Source organism: Dermatophagoides pteronyssinus, unplaced genomic scaffold (genome assembly GCF_027571235.1).
Source record: "Dermatophagoides pteronyssinus isolate colony J.1.1.1.1 unplaced genomic scaffold, Derpt_VIB-CSIC_2022.12 sq0005, whole genome shotgun sequence".
Lineage (NCBI taxonomy): Eukaryota > Metazoa > Arthropoda > Arachnida > Sarcoptiformes > Pyroglyphidae > Dermatophagoides > Dermatophagoides pteronyssinus.
Genome location: NW_027461529.1, coordinates 2,080,835 through 2,100,586, shown reverse-complemented (window position 1 = coordinate 2,100,586; position 19,752 = coordinate 2,080,835). Strand labels below are relative to the sequence as shown.

The 19,752-nt window shown below is 26.8% G+C and overlaps 1 protein-coding gene across 3 annotated transcripts in view; it reads right to left on the bottom strand.

Annotated features, from left to right (window-relative positions):
• Window positions 1–19,752, bottom strand: part of LOC142645024 (uncharacterized) — a 48,890-nt gene that overhangs the window by 7,049 nt on the left and 22,089 nt on the right. The window contains exon 1 of one of the 3 annotated variants that reach the window (XM_075820083.1): window positions 13,599–13,702. The exons of 1 other annotated variant lie outside the window; for it this stretch is intronic. The gene's annotated coding sequence lies outside the window, so the exon portion shown is untranslated. Of the gene's footprint in view, window positions 1–12,765; window positions 12,957–13,598; window positions 13,703–19,752 lie in introns of those variants that run through there. One more of the 3 variants, XM_075820081.1, reaches the window with a different exon arrangement.

Here is a 19,752-nt window from a genome sequence, read left to right as displayed (position 1 = left end):
TTACAGAATCTTATTTTTTCGTTTGTCAAATACCTATTTGTTTTCTATGATTTGTTTTGTTTTGTTTTTCTGGATCAAATTATACTGTACTGTCGATTTTTCATAGTAAACATTCATTTTTTTTCTTCTTGAAGGATTTCTTAACCTAGTTTTCTTTCCTATTCTCTTGGAGTTCTTTTCTTTTGAATCAAAAATCATTTCATTGAATCATGTAATGTCCTTCTTTTTTTTCTTGAATTCTTTTGTTGAAAAAGGAGAAAAAATGGAAAACGAATTTCATTCATGATGATCATGTTTTTAAGTAAAATAAAAAACATTACTTTATTTTTGTTATGTAAAAAATAGAAGAATATCTAATATAATCAACAATGATTGTTTTCTTGGTGACATAATAATATTGTCTCTGTATTTGATTTTTTTTTTGTTTGATAATTCGGTCAACTTCAAGTAAAAAAAATGTTTTAAAAAAAGATGTAAGATTTTTTTATTATTTTGTAAGTAAAAAAGAAACTTGGACATTTCTGTGTTTCACACACACAGGACTAGTTAACCAAATATATGTTTTAGAAATGAAAAGTTTTCATTTTTACTCTCTTTGGTGATGGAAAATTTAGCTGGAGAGGGGAAAAACAAGCAATGAGGGTGATGAATGTTTTCAACAATCTATAATTGGTGTGGGGATAGAGAGAGAGAGAGAGAGAGAGAAAAAAAAAAGTAAAAGTTTTTTCATTCACCCAAAAAACAAGATATGTACAAATCTTGTATCCATATTGATGTTGGTTAAAATAAAGAAAATGAAAATGAAGACAATATATATAGTGAATGAACGAAGAAAAAGAATCTACTACAAAAATTAATCGACTGTAAATGTTAATAATAATAACGAAAAATACTTGACGATCCATTTAACGAACATCACAAACGATTGATAGTGGTGATATTGGTGTTGGTGGTGGTGGAGGCAATGGTGATCCTTTATAATCATCAATTGTGTTTGTGTGAAGAAAAAAGAAAAAAAACGATAAAGATAAAGAATCTGTCTTTTTCTTGTTGTTGAAACAATAAGTTAAAGAAATACAAAACAAAACAAAAAAAAATTACCCGATAAAGTTACGTTTAAGATGACTATATCTTTCTCTCTTGCACATTGATTGTCTGGCTACTTTCAATGAAAAACTTTTCTATATTTGCTTTCCCCCACCGAATTCATACGTTTTATCAATGTTGTCATCACTTCTTTCATTTTGCAATGACCAATATCTTCTTCTTTTATTTTGCCTGGTCTCTAACGATCAATCGAACAAAATCAATCAAAAAACAACAACAGCAAACGAATACAATCCAATCAATTGATGTAACCAAAAAGGAGAAAGTAATGTTTTTTTTTTCTCAAACCTAAAAAAAATTCAGCTAGAATCAGCGAATTGATTTTGAAATTTGGAATAGTTACACTACATACCGATGATTAGTGTCGTTAATTAATTAATTACTTGATTATAACCAACAACTATTTACACATTAAGTTAGTGTACATTTTCAAACCATTCATTTCTATTAATCGATCGTTTAGATATGTGCAAAAATATTGATCCAAAAAATTGTTGTTGAAAGAATTTTTTTTTGTCAGAATGCAAATTGTTGTCATTATTTTATTTTTTTTTTTTTGTGTTAAACATAAACATTAATTTTCGGACATTTTTTTTCTGAAAAATTTTCATAAAAAAATGATAATCTTCAATCTGCAATCAGAATTACAGAATCATAAACATGGACAAAGAGAAATTTGAATCATAAAATAATGATAAACATACATACATGGTGTGGCAGCGGCAAACAAGATCAGGAAAACAAAAACAAATGTTATTTCACAATATTTTTCTTTCTTATACACTTTCGCTTACTCTTTGTCGGAAATATATCGATTGGAATAACTTTTTTTTGGTTATCGATAAAATTCTTGTTGTCAAATATACACTGTCTGTCTGTCTGGTATATATATTGACTATATATTCAAACAAAACAATAACCCTAAATACAATGATGACAACAATCGAATTGGAATGAATTCAATTTCATAGTAATAATAAAAAAAAAAATCTATAAACCAAATCGAATAAGATGACCTTATCATTTTCACGATACAATTATGATTGCTTGTTTGTTTGTTTATATTCCTTTATTATTGAATCAAACAAAATATTTGTTCCGTTCTTCGCTCTCTCTCTCTCTCTCTCTCTCTCTCTCTCTCTCTCTCATTTTCTTGTTTTGTATCAACATTATCACAGAGAATAAGAGAGGAAGAGATGAAAGAGAGAGAAAATGTTAACAAACAAGAATGGATATTGTCGTCATTGAATTGTATCGAATGTCCGAATAGTCAAAATAAAACAAAACAACAACAACAACAACAACCAAAAAAAATCGATACATTGCAATGACATCAACATCAACAGCAAGCAATGATAATAATAAACCCGAAACAAAAACAAAAACAAAAAAAAATGAACCGGAAATTGACATATCCGAATCAATCGATTTAATCGGTTTTTATTTGATATGGTTAAACATCGGTTACTGTTGTTGGTTTGATGATTTTTTTTTTTTTTTTTGAGGCCATCAAACCAAATCAAGAAGACAAAACAAACAAAACAAAACAAAACAAAAAAAAAATGCCTAAAAATGAGAGTTGCCGATAAATGAATGGAAATTTTTACTTTTTTTTCCAATTCCCGGTTCCATCATCATCATCATCATCAACATTATCTTTGTAATGAATGGAGAAAGAGAGGAATGAAAAAAAAATTTCAAATAAAAAAAAAAGCCAAAAGAATATTCACAGAAAACAGCAACAAATATTTTGTTTCTATACTTTTTTTTTTTGGAGTCTGATCTTGATTGATAGATGAATGATTTTCCATGGTCATAATATTTCCTCACCAAAAATAAATGGAAAAAAAACATAAAACATTCTCGCAGACAATGAACATCCAGATGTAAATATATAAATGATTTGAATGAAAGAAAGAAAGAATAAACAGTCCAGCGTATACAATTTTTCTTGAATCCTAAAATCTGATGATGAATGATGAATGAAACACTAAAAAACACTATTGAATGAAGTGAATTTAAAAATCCCAAAAGCAAAAGCAAAAAAAAAATCATTTTTCAACAAAAAAAAACAACCGGAATCAAATACATATATACCGGATACAGTAGTGTTTTGAAGAAAATAAAAAAAAACATTCAGGTATTATTTATCAACACACACAAAAAAAATTGTGATGTGTATTGTGAATTTTTTTTACAACAACAACAACAAAATTGAATCAATGTGTGTGTGACATGAATTGAATATTATTTTTTTTACTAATTCATTGGAAAAGTTTTTCTTTCTTTTCTTTTCTTTTCCTTTTTTTAAAATTTTCGGAAAATATTTCCCAATGTTTTTTTTTGTCATATATGATAGTCGTCGAAAGATTTTCCATAAAAAAACAAGATAAAGAATTGCACTTTTTGAATTCTGTTTCTTCAGGGGGGATTTTTATTTTTTAACCCGGCTGTTTCGTTGTGTTGCTTCAGAAGTTTTTCGTTTTTTTTTGCTTTACACTTTTCCATTTTTGATGATGGTTCAACTTTTTTTTTCTTCCTGTTTAAAATGTCATCACCGCCGCGGTCATTGTCAAACAATTTTCCTTGTTGTTGTTGTTGTTGTCGGTTTGACGATGACAACAACAACAACAACAACAAAAATTCATTATTTTTAATGAGAAAAATTTTACGACAGCAGCAAAATTAACTTGGATTTTGGCTCGAAACACTTATTAAAAAAAAATAACCAAACCTTTGAGTTTAATTTATGAAAATAATTTTTTTTTTTTTTTTGAAAAAAAACTTGAATATAGAATTTGAAAAACCAAAAACCAAAAAAAAAATTCAAAATCTGTTTAAACTCCAAGGCAAATATGGTAGAAAAAAAAATTCTTGTTGATAAAAGTGGGAAAAAAAAGTTTTCCATCAATTCTCTATACAGAAAACGAAGAGCGAAAAACAAAAATTTAGCATCCATCCATACGCAAACACACACATATATATAACGTATTAAGCTTATTTCATTTGGATCTGGTTGGATTTTTTTTTGTTTTGGTTCTATGTGTATGTGCGTTTTATCCATTCATTCATTCATTCAGTCAGTCAGTATCCTCATCATCTTTTCTACTTAATTTTCTTCTATTGTTGTTGTTGAATGATTTGGTTATTGACGGTATTTTACTGGATTTAATCCTACTTGACTTTTACTGACTACTTATTAGTTGGCCAAAAGTATTTTGATAATAATAATAATAATAATAATAACAACAATAGCATCATCATATTACAATCATTATTATTATTATTAGGATTTTTATAAGCCAAAGTCATTTTATTTATATTTGATAATGATGATGATGATGATGATGATAAACAAATGAATTGATTCAAATAATGAAAAAAATAAAATAAATAAATAAATTCAACTGATTTCTGATCGTTTGAATCAATTTTTCTGGAAAAAAAAATTGTTTTTTTTTCTCTATTTCTTTCGCTAAGAAACAAAAACAAAAATTAATTGAATCAAAATTGTTTATCCATTTTGTTCACTTAACTAAAAATTTTTTGGAAATTTTTTAAAAATTTGATAATTTATAATGATATGTTGTTGTTGTTGTTGATCAATAAAATCATAATTTCAATCAATCAATCAGCAAAAAAAATCCATTAATCGATCGATTACAATCGATTTACAATTCTATTACGAATTCTATTATGATTTTGATTTACTTGATAAAAGATTTTTTCTTTAAAAAAAATTAATTAGATATTAAATCTTGTTTGATAAAAATCCAAAAATCCAAAATAAAATTATGGTATCGAAACATTCACTATCTTTACTAAGAAATTATACTTTCAACCATCCATGTTTGAATCCATTAATGATGATAATACAGTGGTAGAAGAAGAACCAAGAAGAAGAAGAAGAAGAAGAAAATTCTTACCAATGATATAATGATCATTGATGATGATGATGATGATAGAGAAAAACAACAACAACAACAACAACTAAATGATGATAAAGGATTTTTGATTGTAAATATCAAATTGGTTATATTAAGTTTGCAAAGAAAATATATATCCGTTTTTGGGTTTATGTTCTTCACATTTGTAACCAAAAAGAAAAGAAAATGTTTTCTACACCAGCGTGCACACAAAATATATATATTTTTTCGTTTTCATGGCTATCAATCTCATTTGATAAGTGAATGGTGGAAATAGTGTATATTTTCTTTCGATAAATAAAAGAAAAGGAAAAGGAAAAAAACATTGTGCAATTGACAGTCAATGATTTTTGTTTTTTCGTTTCATTTGGTTTTGGTCCACTTTTCATTTTCATTATTATTATTTTTTTTATTGTTGAATATCGATTATTTTCGATACCGATAGATAGTCAGATAGATAGATAGTCGATATTTATCAAATCAAATAAAACAACAAACTAATGTTACTGATGTTTCTTTCTTTCTTCTGCTTCTTTCCAATGGAAAATAAATCTATTTTTTCCCATTCATTGATCTATGAGAGAGAGAGAGACAGAGAGAAAATTATCATCACCATCATGATACTAATTATCTCAATAGGATAAGTTTTGTTTCCAAAAAGCAAGAAAAAAATCCTTTTTTTTTTGTTGTCTGTCTTAGAATCCTTTCTATATTTTGGAATTTTTTTTTTCAATACATGATTAACAACAAACATAAACAAACTCAAACAAGCGAATAAATTGTCCATTTGTTTTGTTTTTGTCGAATAATTTGCTTTGCAAAAATTATATTGTCATCGACAAGACGTTTTATATTCATTCAAATACATTACCATTTCAATCATTCATTCATTCATTTATTCAGGCTAAATGATTCTTTAGTGTACAATTTTTCATTTGTTTCATCTTTGATTTTTGTCTTGGTTCTGGTTCTGGTTCGATCTATTTCTACAACAAAAAAAACAAGAATTTGCCTTGTTTTATCTATTTTGTTTTGTTTTGGTTTTGGTTGTGTCAAATCTCAATGTCAAATAATGGCTAACGGATATAGTATGTATGAAAATTGTATCATTTTTTTTGTTGTGTGTGTGGTGAGACATTCTCATCATCATCATCATCAACATATACGAACAAATCCGGCATAATAAATGGCATATAATTAATTTGAACATTGAGAGAGAGACATTGCGACTAAAACCCCCAGAAAAAAAGCGAATAAACTTCTACTAAACTTTACTTGATGACTACTATGATATTATATCACTATAAATAAAAAAACTATCCATTTTCAAAAAGAAAAAAAATCATTTCGTTTTCCGCAATGAAATCAACGAAATAATAAGCAATAAGGGTTGAATGAAATCAAAAAACAAAAAAAAAAAACAAAAATGTGAAGAAACTAGGACACCAACAACACAATAACCAAATGGAACAATTCTGTGCTGTTTTGGTCGTTTGGTTCTAAAATGACATAACCAAAAAGAAGAAAAAAATAAACTGGTTAACCAAAACTAATAATTCTAACTACTACTACTATATTACTACTATTTTAAATGAACTTGTTTATACAGATACTAAAAAACTTACTAAAAAAAGCTAACCAATATGAATGAAAAAGAATTTTATGCTTGAAAAAATCTTTGTGTCTGGTCTGTCGGTTGGTTGTTTTTTTTTATTTTTCGAATCGAATTGACATTAGTGATGGCTCTATAGAATGAAAGAAAAAGAAATCAAGATTGTTGCAAGTTGACAATTGTCATTCTTTTTCTTCTTCTTGATTTTCATTCAGTAACATCAAACAGTAAAAAGTAGTTGATGTAAGTTTGTCAATTTGCAAGCAAAAAAAAGAAAGAAAAAAGATTCAATATTGTGATCACATACAGACAGACAGATTGGTTAGACAAACTTGGACAATTTTGCTTTTTTTTGAAATTTGTCATTAATCGTATGGAATTTTTTGTTTACTTGAAAGAAAAATATCGCTAAAATGAATTGGTTTTCTGTTGTTGTTGTTGTTGTTGTTCCACTATAACTATCGACATGTTTCGGGTCTAAGGTTAATTGCTTTTTTGTTGTTATTGTCTATCTCTCTTCCATGAAATTGATACTTTTTAATCATTGATGATGATGATGATATTGTTCAATCGCAACACACAAACACATTTAAAATAAATTGAGAAAGTTGGTAGATTTTTTGTTTCTGGTAAATTATATATAAATCAACCAAAGAAACAAAAAAAAACGTAATTCAGGTAATTCTTATCAGAATTGTTGATTTATTTATTTATTGTTTGGTCAAAAGAAAAAACATTGTAATCACAGATACTACTTATCACCTTGATTTTAAATGAGCAAAAAATAGAAAGCGAGTGAGAGTGAGAGTGAAAGACAAAACATTATATGATGATGATGATCATTAAATACTTGAATCGGTAATGTTTTCTATGAGAATAATAATGTTATTCTGTTACACGACAATTTTGTTTTTGTTTCTTTTTTTGGTCAATTTGAACACTGATGAAAACTTAATGTGTGTGTGTGACGAGAGCGAGAGAAAATCACGATGAATGGGATGATGGTTAATGAGTAAAAAATAAGGTATGAGATTTATTTATTAATGAACAATAATGACAAGCCAATGATGATAATGGTAACAACAATAAAATGAAACAACAGAATCCTTCATACATTTGTGTGTGTAAGGTGTGAAAGAAAAGAAAAAAACGTTACCCTCATCATTACGTTTTGATTGTTCGTTTTGCTGTTCGTATTTTGTACATTTTTCAATCATAAATGAAATTTTTTTCTGAATATTTTTCAAAGATTCAAACAATAATTTCGACAACAACAACAACAGAATCTGGTTGATAATTGATTTCATTTAAGCAATCAAGAATTCAATGAATGTTTTTCTACCATGATAATCAACCAATATGTTTCTTTTTCAAAAAAAAATTATTATTATTTTTTCCATTAAAAATCCTCAAACAAATTCTTAATTCTGTGTTGTTGTTGTTGATGTTTGAAAAGATTTTCGATTCTTGTCGTTTCTCTCACTCACTCTCTCACTATCTCCCATTCACCTTCATCATTATCAATACCAATTATATATTTTTTTTTTTTTTTTGTATGGAATTAGCATCATCATTTTGAAGTGATCTTTTTTGTTGTTGTTGTTGTTGTTGTTCCAACAAAGGGTAAATCAGAATCATGTTCAATTTACACACACACACTTGGTTATGTTGTTGTTGTTGTTGTTATATTTTCTTAACTATACTCTAGTTAGTTACTAATAGTTTGAGATGATGAAAAATATGGCTTTTAAAAACATACGATTCTTGTTTTCTTTACTCTTGTTTTATTTTTTCTCACTCACTCACTCACTCTCTTCCAATTCTTTTTTCACTCTTTTTCTTCTTACACAACTTTATGTGTTTTGACGTTTATTTCGTTGTATGTCTATGTGTGTATAATAATAAATTATTAATTGACAGCAAACAAATTAGACATCATGAATGGCATCAACAAAAATTTTTCCTTACATACTTTAGGAAAACTTTTTTTTTTTCTTTTTTGGTTGTTGATGATGGTATTTAGGTTTGAATTTTTCATTCATTCATTCATTTTAGTTCATTATTATTATATGGTCATGTTGAGATTTCTTTTCTATTCAAATATATACTTTACTTTACTTAAAACACACACAGCAAATCCATCCATCCACCCACTTTATACACCCCCAATCAATTTTTACCCAACAATATTTTACACACACACACAGAATATTTAGAGAAACAATAAACACTTTTGGGAATTTTCTCTGCTCCTCTCTCTCTCTCTTTCGTAATATTGACATGATGACATGATGATGATGGTCATAAGTATTTTTATTCATCATTTTGATTTTCAATTTTCAATTCAATGAATTGATTATTATTATTATTATTGACTGAATTCATTATGTTTTTAACTTATCTTGGATTTTTTTTCTTCTTGATCGTTACTTATTTTATTTGACTGATAGAATAGACATCGATTATTTGGTTTTGGTTGATTGAACAAAACAAAACAAAACAAAACGAAAAAAAAAACTTTCAAATTTTCAATAGAATCAATATATAGAATATAAATAACAACAATTTCGATTATTCAGGACATGATTTCGTTCGATGAGAGGATTTTGTTCATTCAAGATTATTTTGTTCATTCAATTGTGATTCTTTTTCTCAGTGGAAATAGGCAGAAAATTGATTCAAATTTCGAAATTTTCTGTTTGTTTGAAAACACTGTTGTTGGATAATTGATGACATGGATAATTTCATTGATTCTTTTTTTACCTCAATCTGTCTTTTATCTTTTTTTTGCTTTTTCCATAAACCTTTAGTGACAAAACAAAAAACATCGTCATCAGTATCATGATGATGATCATTACGTTGTAAATTGTTTTCACTCAATTTCTTTTTTTGGTAAACGTTTTTCGCTTCTATTTAATTTTAAATTCATTCCCTGTGTCTCTCTGTGTGTTTAATTTCTAAATGTAAATCAAATACGAAAATTTAACGTTTTTTTTGTTGCTTGGATCAGATTGGTTTGGTTTAATTTATATATATTTTTTTCAATTCAATTCTTTCATTTGCGTTTTTTTTTTGGTCTGCTATCATGTTTGGTATTCTTACGGGGCCTGTTTGTCGTTTGGTAGAACGAACGGGAAAAAAAGAAAAGAAAAATAATGGAGATCCAGGGAGAGAAACTAGGAACATTATACAAAAGCAAACGAGAGAAACTTCCCGAAAAAAATTTTAAATGGCTGGTAGATTTAAATAATTTAAAATTAAATTAAATTTATGCTAATTTTTTTTTCTTTTTCTCTCTCTCTCTCACACACACTCTCACTTTACTATCCTATTTTCATTATTTTCATTCCCCTTTGTGTTGTTTGATCTCTATAAATGTTTTTTTGTTGTTGTTGTTGTTAATGTTATTAGATAGGTCATAGCATCGGCTCCATAAATTCTAGAAAATCCACTGATTTAAAATAATAATAATAATAGAAAACTTTGATTTAACTTTATGGAATCTAAGTGAAATTTAAATATAAAAAAAAACATGATAATGTTTTTATAACGAAAACAAAACAAAAAAGATGAATGAATATAGAAAGAAAAACAAACAAACAATAATATGTTTTACAGGGGAAATTTCCATTTCGAAAATTCATAATTCAAAGAGAAAAATCAAACTGAAAATTCCGGATAACAATCCGGATTGTTCTGTTTGTTTCATAGCCATACGGTTGGTTTTGTTCTGTTTTTCCTGTATTCCATGAAAAAAAACATGAATAATACTACAGGGGGAAAAAATGGACAAACAACAACAACGGGTTAATTCGAGGAAAATCATCATTAAAGTTTTTACCAAAAACGGATCAAACATTTCATAAGTCAAAATAGAAAACTATTTGTATCGAAATAGTTGTTGTTGTTGTTGTTGGTGGGGTAATAGAAATGAAAACAACAACAACAACAACAACAAAAAATCATTATATAATTCCTTGTTTTTGTGTATACCAAAAACAACAAAATTCAAATGTTTGTCAGATCATCATCATCATCATGCTTAAACTACAAAAAAAAACTATTTTAACTCAAACGAGTTAATAGTTAAAATTATCATCATTATCATCATCATCATCATCACCGGGCGTATTTTTTTTCTGGTATTTTCAATTCTTTTGTTTTGTTTCGTTTCGTTTCACTTTTCATTCGTTTTTCAGTTCTTTAGTTTAATGAATCTTCACTCAATTCAATTCATTCATTTAGTCAGTCAGTCAGTTGGTAAGGGAAAAGGAAACCGTATTAAAATTTACCACTATTTATACCACCGTTGATTATCATTTGTGATAATAATAATAATAAACTCCCAGTAAATCAGTTAGTCAGAAAACAAAACAAAAAAATTGATTATTTTGTTTACACTGGTTTCCTATTCACTTTTCGTATTCTCTTTTTTTTTACCAAATTCAATATTTTACATTTGAACAGAACAGAAATTTTTTTTTTTTGAACAGTTGTTGTTGCCCTGAAGATAATGTTCATGAATATTCACAAACAACAAAAACAACAACAACAAAAATTAACCGAAATGAAAAACCGAAACCGATTTGTAATGATGTTGATGAATTCATAATGTAATTTTCAATTAAATACATTCATTCATTCATTTGATAATGATGATGATGATGATGGCTATAAATATTCAAATTTATCGATTGAATTATATGTTTCATCATTGCCTTGTTGACATTATCGAAAAAAAAAAAGAAAATTTTCATTCATTCATTTCAATTCCAGAATGATTTCATTTTTTTTTCTCTTTTCCTTCAAATTTTTCACAATTAGCCTACCGAATTTTCACAGGATATGAAGAAATAAATGTTGCTTTTAGCGGGAAAAAAGAAGAGAAAAAAACTCAAACAAAAAGTGAAAACCGAATTGAAAAAGAACAGAATTTTTCTTTCTTTTTTTTTGATTCGAAAAATTACACCGAAAAAAGAATTGAATTGAAAAACTTTTTTTGGATGATAATTATAATGATCATCGTGTATATCGGCAATACAGCAGAACAGAATCCGATTCATATGAAAATAAATTCATCATTGTTAACCCTTTGTTTTTATCGCATCCATATAATTATTCTTTATGATGTTCTTTGCTTGTTTTTCTGTGTTTGAAACAAGAAGAAGAACGATTCTTTAGGCAAACGATTTTTGTATGAAAAAAAATCGTTTCTCTTTGAAAAAAAATGAATTATTTAATCCTTAATGTTAAAAACATTCATTTGATTTTTTTTCTTATTAGCAAAACATTTTACAAACCAAAATTGATTCGATCGACTAAAGAAAAAAAAACAATTTTCATCACATAATCATCATCATCAGTCGATATAGTCGTTTGATCAATCATTAATCATTATTTGATGTTTTTTCTTTTTTTTTTTTTGGTCAATTTAATAATGACATTTCTATTTTTACTTTATTTATTTGTATTTTAACATTTTATTGATTTACACGCAAACATTAACATTTTTTCTCGTTCCTTGTTTCTCGTTTGTTTTGATTGGTAATGGTTTATGAATTTTGGTTATGCGCACATCAAAAAAAATCACATACATCAAATATACACATTTCACAAATAGGCAAGTTGATTCAAAATGTAAGCGTAAAAAAACAGTAATTATTATGGCCAGAGATATACAAGGAAGAAAATTTCAAAAAATTTTCATTCGTTTTTTGCAAAGATAAAGCCGAAAACAATAGTAATACTACCCTGTTACATAACCAAAAAAAACAAAATAAAACAAAACGACCAAACAGAATCTAAACGATAATGACAGTGAATATATAAAGATCAAGCAAGTGAAATAATAATAATAATAATAATAATGATAAAATGAAAAATGAAAATGAAAAATGAAATTTTAAATCTTTCATAGAATCATCTATTTCACTGTGTGTGTGTGTTTTGAGTTCTGTCATCATCATCATCATCATGGTCGTTATTGTTTTTTTTTCTTCTTCTGTAAAGTAAACATAAGGATTAAATGATGGAAAAAACAACAACAACAACAACAACAAAATATTCCGAAAAAAAGACGAAAGAAATAAGGAAAAGGAGAATATCAGAAAAGATTCTTACTTCTTCGTTCTTCTTTAACTGAAAGATTTGAAAATTTTAAAAAATTCAACGGTGATATACGGTTTGAAAACAAACATCATAGGATTTTGTTGTTGTTGTTGTTGAAGAAATCTGACCATATTGGTGATCATCAAACATTATCATTGCAGAAAAATTATTTTGTTAAGAGAAACTACAACAATAACAACAAATAAACATTAACAAGAAAAAATGATGATAGGAATGAGAATATTTCCCATTTTGTTTTTTGTTTTTGTTTTCATAAGAATCTGAAAATGAATAGGCAAAAAAGAAAGAAATAAGAAGAAAATAATAATGAGAAAAATATGCAAAATACAATAACGTTTTGTGTTGAAAATATTATTTTTGAAACAAAGAAAAAACAAAAAACGGAAAATTCTTAAAAGCATTCAAGTATGGATGAATGAAATGAAATGAATGATGTAAGAAAAAGGTTTTTTCGTTTTCGTTTTTCTCTAGTTTTTCTCGTTATCATATTCATTGAATTTTTTTTAACGATTAAATCATCAAATTGTCATGAACAACGAGAATAGAAAAAAAAACAAAACAAAAGAAGCAAAACAAAACAAAAGAATGTTGAAATGTATCGTCGTTTATGTAAAGACCACCCCCTCAAAAAAAAAGAATGAGTAAAAACAAAACCATCATTGTGTAAACAATAACAACAACAGCAAGAATAGTATCAAATTTCCGCCATAAAAACAAAAAGTGTTTTTTTTTCCTGATTTTTTTTCTTCGTTGATCTAGGGGTTAATTATCATTATTGTAAAGAATTGTTGATGAATAAAAAATGATTGACAACAACCACATACCGTTCATTTTTCCTTATTAATCCATCAAATTCATTGAATTTTGTTTTTGTTTCCTTCTTCAAATTGGATAGAGTAACCAAGGATTATAAACATCATGACATCCTTGTTATCAACATTTATTTATTTCGAGTTGTTTTTCTGTTTTATAATCAGTGATGAAAACGAAAAAAAAAATAAAACTTCAAGATTTTCATCACTTTAAATTCCTTATCTTTTCATCTTTAGTTATACAGAATGTTTTTGTTTGTTTGTTTTTTGAAAAATTAAGTGAAAACAACAGCAGAAGATTTCTTTCAAGTTTTTCAAACAAACAAACAAACAGAAAAAACATTCAATTTTTTGTATTTCTCTCTCAATGTTTGTTCAAAAAGACAATAATCTTTTACGATCACATATATAAAGTGGATATACTTTGTGAGAAAACAAACAAACAAACAAAAATTTACAAGTGGAATCAAACACTGAGCAAACACTAAACATTGATTTCGATTCTAAATGTATTCCATTTGTCATATTCGTCGTTATTGTTGTCGTTATTTTTTGTTGTTGTTGTTCGGTGTACACAACAAAACAACAACAACCAAGGTGATCAAATCTTTGATATATTCATCTTTACGATCATATTTTTGTTGTTATTGTTGTTGTTGTTGTTATTGTTGTTATTGTTGTTGTCGTTGTCGTCGTCGTCGTGTTATAATTTACAAAAAAACGAAACAAAACTACAACAACAATCAAAAATAATGGTGATAAACATACACAGACGACAATAAACAAAACAAAAAAATGGACAGAATTTACTGAATCAATATAATAATGTCAACATTGAAAATTGAAATAGAAAAAGAAAACAACCGAAAATCGAAAATCTTGAATAATGCACGCAAATAACATCATCATGTTTTGTTTGTATCGCTCCCTTTTTATTACGAATGAATACAATGGAAACAAAAGCAAAAAATTCTGGTTCTGGTTCTGGTCATCTGAACAAGATTTTTTTGTTTTGGATTTTATTATCCCGGTTAATCAACATTATCGTTACATAAATCTTTATTGGTTGAATCAAATTAAAAATTTGATAATGATAATAATCAGCCCATAATCATCATGATCATCAATGTCGAAATAGTTTTCAATAATTTATCAAAATGGAATCATTTTGGTTTGCAATAGCAAAATTGAAAATTCGTCTGCATCCTTTTTTTTTCTTTCAAATTCTGTGTTCAACCATTTCATTTTCATTTTTGTTTGTTTGTTTGATTCTTATTCTTCGTGAATAATTGATCAATCAAAACAAAACAAAACAAAAAAACAGAAAAAGTTCAATTTGAAATGAAATTGAAAACATAACAACGATAATATCATCATCAGGTACAAACCAAAACAATAAATTTTTCATATCTATCCAGGTTTAAAGGATTTTAGCTGTTGTTTTGTATGTTTTTCCGGGTTAATCGAAACATCAAAAAATCATTCCAAAACGGTAGTCGATTCAACGACAAAAAAGTGGGTGTTTTTGGATCAAAATTTACAACAAAACAACAACAACAACAAATGATAATAATGGTCATCACTTTTCATTTTCTAGGTTATTATTAATGTTTTTCTTCTTTGCTTTTCTGCTTTTCTGCTTCAATATTTATTATGGTCAAAAGGCAATAATCAAATGAAAATGAAAATGAAAATGAAATGAAAATTGAAAAAAAAAATCATCATCATCGTTTGCGTGTATCATCATCATCATCATCATCATCATCGATTCAATTAGACAAATTGGTGGTAACCATTATTTGTTGTTGTTGTTGATGGGAGGAGAGAAAATGATCAACAACAACAACAACAACAACAAAATGAAAAATGAAAAGACGCCTATGTGTGACCTATAGTGTTATTGACTTGAATTTTTCAAAGTCTTTCTCATCATTATCATCGAAAATATGATTGAATGAAGCTAATTTTGTTTGTTTGTTTGTTTTTTTTTTTTTTTGAAAATCAATAAATAGTTTTCTGGATATAAAAAAGGAATGAATATTTTTTTTTGCTTTTCAAAAGTTTTGAAAACAACAGGGGAAAAAATTGGTCAATAGTTCAACATACAGACCAGGCATGAATTTAGATTAATTTTTTTTTCGTTGTAAAACAAAAAGTTCCCCTTTTAAAGTTTAAAATCTATTCTCTAGTTTTTTCCCCTTGAACAATTTGGATAATTATTTATTATCCATGGCATCTATCTTTCTGACAGAATCGAATCGAATCGAATCGAACCAAACAGACACACAGTACATGCATGCATCATCCATGATAATAATGAAAATTACATAGAATCGATGAATCTTTTGATTTTATTTTTTATTTTTCGGGCTTTTTCTTGCTCTCTTTTTTTTCTATATATAAATTTATTAACGGTTATTGTGAACCGGGTACTTTCAGTATTACCGGATGAATGAAATGATAGCAGGAAAAAAAAATTATCGTTTTTTTTCCTTTTTGCTCTCCATCTCTATCTCTGTTTTTTTTTTTTTTTTCGTTGAACATTTGAGTTAATTAGTGGGTTTTTTTTCGCTGTTGTTGTTGTTGATTGTTTCGTAAATCTAGCCTGTTACAGATTTCTGTAGAAATTTTTTATTTTTATTTTTTTTCTATTCGTTTGTGATGACCGTATCGGAATTCACGTATTTGAATTGTTTTCCTGTTGTTTTGTTTTGCTCCCCGATCATTGATCATTCGATATATAAAGACGATATAAAGGTTTTGATTAGTTTCGATTAATACTTGAAAATAAAATATAAACGATATTATTAATCAATCATCCGGTCAAGTTTAAAAAGAAAAATATTGAACGGAAAAAGGAAGAGGTAAACCATATTTATTTATATGAAAAATTCATTCAAACTTTTCCGTTTTAGACCAGAAAAACAGATATAAACAACGAACAAACAGAAAGATTCTAGACAGAAAAGTAAGTTATAAAGAAGAACCAGAAAACAAAAACAAAATACTGTTAAAATAGTCAAAATGAAATATCATGACAAATAGATTCATCTTTTTTCTCTCTCTCTCTTTCTGTCTTCTCTTTATTTCATCAGAATTTTGTCGGACAAGAATTAGAATTTACTTCACGTATTTGTTTTTCGTTTCTAGGTTTGTGAATCCTACCAGGAAGAGCAACAAAACAAAACAAAACAAAATCTCAACTGATAAAAAATATAATGTTAATAAAGATGAGCAAATTGATGGAAAGAAAGAAAAAAAAGTCAAACAAAAACTGGAGAAAAATATTCCCAGAAATAAAGTTCAAAAAAAAGAAAAGAATAACGGTTTCATTTTGGTTTTTTCCTTTCTTCTCTTGTTGTTTACTTGTGTTTATTAAACCAACAAAATGTCTGTTTGTATGGCTATTTTGTTTTTTCTTTCTCGTTTGTTTGAATTTGTGATTCCGTGATTTCTTGCTTGTTTGGTTGGTTGGTTGGTTGATGATGATGAAATTAGAGAAAATGTTTTTGTTTTTTTTTTTGGTCTACAATCCATGAATGTCATAACCTTAAAACAACAACAACAAGTCTGTTCTTGTCATTATTATTTGACCGGATTGTTGTTGTTGATGATGTTAGTCTTTTGTTTCATTTTTTTTTGTCTTGGGCCTAAGTTTTTGTTTACTTTTGATATAAATTTTCATTCTTGATATTATTCAGTAGCCAAAAAAAAACAACAGCACTTACAAACTATTTACACACAACCAACAACACAACACAAAATAGTATCATCATAACTGTATCCAAAATTTAAATCATTGTCATTCTTTTCTTTTTCCGTTGTTCTTTTTGTTGTTGTTGTTGTTGTTGTGTGTTTGATGTAACTATTAAGAAATAAAAACAGTGATGACACATGCACTCAACAACAACAACAACAAAAACATAACCAAGACAATGTCATGCATAGGCATTTCTTCTTCTTATTCTTCTTTTTCCGTCTGATATGACAGAATAATGTTTTTGTTTTTGTTTTTTTTTGGGAAAATTTTCATTTCATTTTAAAATTTATCTTTTCACATTCAATTTTTGTTGTTTTTGGTTGTTTTTTTGGTTGTTGTTATTGTTGTTGTTTGTAAAAAACACACCAAACACACTTACATCTAATTTGATTTGAATTTAATTTTCTATTACAGCCGAATGAATGAATCAAATGAAAAGTACAAGAGAGAAAGAGAGAGAAATGTTTCTTCTTTGGAAAACAATTCAATGATAATTCATGTAATTTTATAAATGGAAATGAAAACTTTTCATTTGTTTCTCTTTTTTTTCTGGTTGTTGTTGTTTTTTTTTGTTTCAAATAAAAAATCCACTATAGCTAGGGCTGGAAAAAAAGACAAGTGAAAAAAATGGCATCTTTCGTTTTTCTTCTTTTTGTAATTTTCATTTTTTTTAAACACAAAAAATGTATGAAATAAAGATGCATATTCACCAAAAAAAATTTCATAACAATGATGATGATGATGATGATTAAGAAAATTTTCTTTGCATAAAAATAATAATGAAGAAATTTTCCCGGAAAAAAATGCAAGTGAGAAAATGGAAATTGTCATCATCAACTGTCTTGATGGATACTTTTTTTCACACACACACATTCAGACACACATTAAACTCATTTACATACGAAATTGATCGATGTCTAAATGAATGAATTGTTTTTTTTTTCTTTCGTTTTCTATAGAAATGAAACGAAATTCTGTGTTAATATTTGATCAAATGATAATGAAAGAAGAAAGAATGAAGAAAAATGATTATTAATCAAATGTAGTTTTTTTTCTTTTTTTGTAATTTAAAATTACATTATAAACTGTGTGTGTGTGTGTGTGTGAAAATAATCAATATTATAAAGTGTGAATGTTTTGTAATAATTTTTTTTTTTTGGGGGGGGGGGGGTAAAAGTGGTTAATTTTTTTTGTTTCTGTTACCCCATTTTCTGTACTAGACGAATAAGTTGATAAGTTAGACAAAATGTTTTCATTTCTTTTACTTTTTTACTATTTTGTTTCCAAACAAAACCAAATGAAACATTAATATTTTTTTTTTTGTTGGCATCTTTAGGGTTCGAAAAAGAAAATAGTTTTGACATTTTATTCTCTCGCTCTGGATCTGGCTCTGTTTTTCCTTCCTTCTCTCTTAAATATATGATGATGATGATGACAATAATGATGTCATCCAAAATAGAAATAAAATAATAAAGTAACTTGACTTTTTTTTTCTTTACTTGACTTGAATTTTATGTAGTTTGATAATAAAGATGATGATGATGATGATTCCAAATGAATATATCAACCCCCCCAAAAAAAACGAGATAGAAAAACTGTATATTACAACAGGATTCATTCATTCATTTATAGACTTGATATGAGAGAAAATACTTACTGTATATACAGAATATTATTGTTGTTGTTGTTGTCAAACAAAATAAAGACAATTCTTCATAATAACAACAACGTTATCCTGTAACAGCAAAACTTTTTTTGAATAGCTAAAGATATCGAATAACTACTGCTACTAGATTCAACCGACAAAAAAAAAAAACAAAGTGTAACCAAGTTCAAAAAACAAAAAAATTGAATACAGAAAAATTCAAATAAAGCTAATTAATTAAATGATGTGTGGTTTTTTCTTTAAATTTCTTTCTTTTAAAAACCAAAAATCCATTATGTTTGAATGAATGAATGAATTGATGCTAGATATGATAAATATGGTAAATACGATTCTTTCTCTCTTTATTCTTAACCTGATTATAGAAAACATATCAAAAAAATGAATGTTAATAATAAATGTTGTGCAAACTAAAACTGAACAGAAAAAAAAGGAAAAGGAAATTGTTGTTGTCAAAATGTAAAAGAATTTGATTAGTAAGTAAGTAAGTAAATGAAAATAAAATATTTTCATTGTATAACTGATAGAAGAAGGAAAAAAATCTATCATTTATTTATCTATTTTCGTTTTTCGCTGTTGCTATTGAATAATGATAACCATTATCATCATCAACAACAACGATAACAACAATGTCTTTTTTGTTTCTGTGTATTTTTGTTACCCGTAATAGAAAATGATGATGATGATTTGATTTCTGTTGAAAGCAATGGAAAAAACAATCTATTTTCTTCTTTCCATGAAAT